The 4,262-nt window shown below is 47.1% G+C and overlaps 1 protein-coding gene across 1 annotated transcript in view; it reads right to left on the bottom strand.

The window, feature by feature from the left end:
* cers2b (ceramide synthase 2b) overlaps positions 1–3,145 on the bottom strand; it is a 31,019-nt gene extending 27,874 nt beyond the window's left edge. The window contains exon 1 of the mRNA XM_062538110.1: positions 2,621–3,145. The gene's annotated coding sequence lies outside the window, so the exon portion shown is untranslated. The remainder of the gene's footprint in view (positions 1–2,620) is intronic.
* Positions 3,146–4,262: the final 1,117 nt, after the last annotated feature.

The following is a 4,262-nucleotide window of genomic DNA, read 5'->3' as shown; positions in this document are numbered from 1 at the left end:
GCCCCACAGGTGAGTCTTCCCTGGATCTACCCCACGCCCCACAGGTGAGTCTTCCCTGTCCCTCCCGTGTGTAACGTAAGCCATCATATTAGCCTCTGCTGTGGTCAGAGCAGCTGGGCTGTACGGAGATGCTGGACCGTTAGGACACTGTCCAAATGAGCCAGAACTGCCCAAGGGTGTTCCACGTGTTCCGTCAGGCCCAGGACACGGAAAAGCCTGATCAGAGAGTCCAACAGTGCACAGACCCACACTGCCCAGGGCTCACGGACCCTCTAGACCCACACTGCCCAGGGCTCACGGACCCTCTAGACCTACACTGCCCACTGCCCAGGGCTCACGGACCCTCTAGACCTACACTGCCCACTGCCCAGGGCTCACGGACCCTCTAGACCTACACTGCCCACTGCCCCAGGGCTCACGTGTCCTCTAGACCTACACTGCCCACTGCCCAGGGGCTCGTGGATCCTCCTGTGACTCACAGTGATGCAGGGTGGGTGCTGCTGTTAGCTGTGGTCACCATGGAGTGGACCGAGCCGAGCCGGACTGTGGAGTGGAGTGAGTCAGTGGCGTGTGTGTGTGTGTGTGTGTGTCTACGGAAAAACCGGAGTCAGCTCTCAAGCACACACACGGACAAAACAGGTCCAAAGAGTGGCCTCATAAAGATTCCTCCACCTTATCCTGTATCCTAAAGTTCACGATGCAATGTATAAGAATGTGCTAAGTCTGCTCAGAATGAAGTCTTCAGATTGCTAATCGGATTGATTTATCAGGTTGTAGCTCATCAATCATTGATGTGGGAGGCCTTTTATGGCTGTTCCTGAAGGCCCTGTATTCGATGCCAATCAGCCATAATCACAGGGTGTCACAGCACACACACACACACACACACACACACACACACACACACACACACACACACACACACACACAGTCACACACACACACACACACACACACACACACACACACACACACAGCTTCTATCTGATTATGTCCTCTGAGTGGATCACCCTAGAGCTGATCAGAACTGGATCAAGCCTCTCTGTGTACCACTACCACACACACACACACACACACACACACACACACACACACACACACACACACACACACACACACACACACACACACACACACACACACCCAACTCACACACGCCTTGCTCTGGATGAGTGCCCAGCTCACAGTCTCATTCACAGCATCAGACAGACACACAAACAAACACCCTGCTCATGATCAATGTGATATAATCAGGCAGCCGAGTACTACACAAAACACACACATTAACACACACACACACACACACACACACACACACACACACAAGATGACCACACACTACATGTAATGAGCAAACTCCAGTCCACCCAGCCTGAGACTGTTTGTTGCAGACATCTCCATTATACCCCCCCCCCCCCCCAAACACACACACATCCCCAAACACATGCTATTGTCCAATTTGGGAGTCAAATGAAGGGGTGCTGCCTGCAGGGTAAACACCATGTGTGTGTTTTGATTCTGCCCAAGAGAAATGCCCGTTGGCAGCCATTAATATACTCTCTGAGGGTCCAAGCACCTGCACTGCAGATCTGATAACACGGGCATGTTTACTTAGAGCATTTGCAAGAGAAATCTTGATTGATGGGCTTTGGCCTCTTTTGATTAAATTAAATAAGTATCCAGCTATGTTTGCCATCTTACAAGGGCATCTTGGGACACTTGTGGTAAAAATGGTCAAATGCATCGACAGTTGAAGGTTTTCTGTGCTCATCTCGTTTCACCATATTTACAGCAATAATGAGGATGGGTAAGGACCATCTAGAGTGGAGGCTGTAGGCTACCAGATCACACATTGACAGCTGTCAGGAGGTTGCTTACCAGACCATAGCCTCTAACATAGGAGAATATCGGCTATATATCTAAAGTCTGACAAGTTGTCCACCTAGGACCTTGAACAGCAGGCTGATCTGTGGAACAACTTTAGCCTTCTTCAAATATATGTTCCACCACGAATCCTTCCTTCATTCATTCTTTCTCGGCAGCTTCCTTCAAGTGATTTGAAACGCTATGACACCATAGCTGACGCATATCCCGTTTGGGTTACAGCTCATTTTTGAGACCAAACTCCAGGGAGGTCAACAGTTCTTAGGATGAAGTGACCGCTGACCAGCAGTCATCCTGAATAATAGTAATACAGTAATAGCGCATCACTAGAAATGAAAGGCCACATCCACAGTGACCGATGGTTTGTACGCCAATTTACGCATGTCAAGTTATGGGAAGCGCCACCCACCCATCGAAGGGTTTTACAATGCCGCCTGAACCAAGTGTTTTCTATGAGTAAGTGACTTTTTGGTTCTCAAAGAGCATGTATTTCCTTGCGTAAAAAGTACTAAGCCTACTATATTTAAGCCATTTTAATCTACATATTTACACATGGGGTGTGAAAGTTAGTGAATTGTGATGACTGCGCATGTTTACCCAGAGCTCAAACACATGACCGGACCATCCTGACCTAATGTCATACTGAGGTGTAAAACACGACCACCACAGAGGTGTGGATGCTACAAAGTAATAAGGAACATACAGGTTTTCAATAATGAATAACAACCATACTCACTTTGGTCCGGTATGTTCGAAAAGTTCTTCTGTTTTAAAAAAGTCACTTTCAAAAAGTAAAAAAAGAGAATGGTATGAGATCCTATAAGCACAGAGGAAAACCACCTCCCCGAGAACAGCTTTTTAAATTATCCCTGTGATAAGTTCGTGCTTAAAGGCAATGAGTTTGGCGTTTACGGTTCGGCCTGTCTGCCTTCGCTACACGCCCGCATCTTTCCCAAAAAGTTCCTAGGGGAGTTAAAGACACCGATGAGATGTGTAATGTAGGGACGCAAATATTTCCAAACTTCTTTGCCGTCTAGTCTGTCCCAGCCTGGCGTCAGTACTGGAGCCGTTCTTGACCACTATCGTGAGATGAGAGAGCCACTCTTCTCGTTTCCCTTTCATCCGTAGAGGGATGAAATGTTGGACGTCCAGGGATAGGCGTCGGTCGTCGGTCCTGCTGTTCGGAGAGAACGGAACGCCGAGGTTAGATTAGAAAGAGTGAATAACGGATTTCTGGGGGACTGAGAGAGGGGTGGAGTGAGAGAGTGCGCGTGAATAACGGAACGGGAGGGATCTAGGCATGACGTCTGAACACGTGAGGCGAACATGCGGGCGGAAAAACGGAGATGTCTGACGGGAGGTTTCCGGATGCCCTGACGTTTGGGCAAGCTGGTTTAGCAATACCGATTATCTAATCTATCACCGATTACACTATCGTCCTCTTTAAACAGAACCAATGTAGACTTAATCTGTCGACCAGGGGACCCACCAGCAGGTATCATTCAGATCTAAAGGCAATCAGCTGTTTACAAGAAAATAAGCTTGGACTATGAGTTGATCAACTCATGCCATGATGCAAGGTTTGATGACCAAACATGTTCATTTGAGATAAGACACCCTGACCCCACTCTCTAACAGAGCGCCTGATGAAATGCTTTTGTATGTGCACCACTGGCTAAGTGAAAAGGTCAAAAGTCACCATCTCTCTGAGCTATTGCTGGGTGGCAGGATGTGCAGCATAGTTTGGAACAATTAGTGTACATGTGTGAAAAAAAACAACAGAAGTATGTGTGTTTATGTGTATGTGTATGTGTATGTGTATGTGTATGAGAGAGAGAACTAATAGGTTAACAGTTCACTGATCTGACAAGAAAATTGTCTTTAGCACTTTGATCCTTTGAAACACTATTCTCTCTCTCTCACACTCACACACACACACACACACACACACACACACACACACACACACACAAAGTGGTGATAATGTGAGATGTACTCAGGTTACTGGAAAGGAAGAACATTGTTTCTGTCTATGAATGGTTGAGAGACATGACTATTGAGTGACACTCTTTCAACAGAGTGCAGCCTGTCCACATGTGTGGATGTAAATGATCGCCAGCAGAGCAGATGATTCACAGAGTGATGGGCAGACTGTAGTGGTCATCACTGGCGCCCTCTAGTGGCAGCACATAACACTCCAGTGTTATGAAGCTGATCCACATGAACTGATGTAATGAAGCCATAATAACTGACCAAATCATTTGATATTGCTTGATTTGCAAAACTCAATACATTTTCAGTGAAAGTGAGTGACAGACAGACAGACAGACAGACAGACAGACAGACACAAACACACACACACACACACACACACACAC

This window comes from Sardina pilchardus, chromosome 6 (assembly GCF_963854185.1).
Source record: "Sardina pilchardus chromosome 6, fSarPil1.1, whole genome shotgun sequence".
Taxonomy (NCBI): Eukaryota; Metazoa; Chordata; class Actinopteri; order Clupeiformes; family Clupeidae; genus Sardina; species Sardina pilchardus.
Note: the sequence above shows the minus strand (reverse complement) of the source record. Positions and strands in the feature narration are given on the sequence as shown.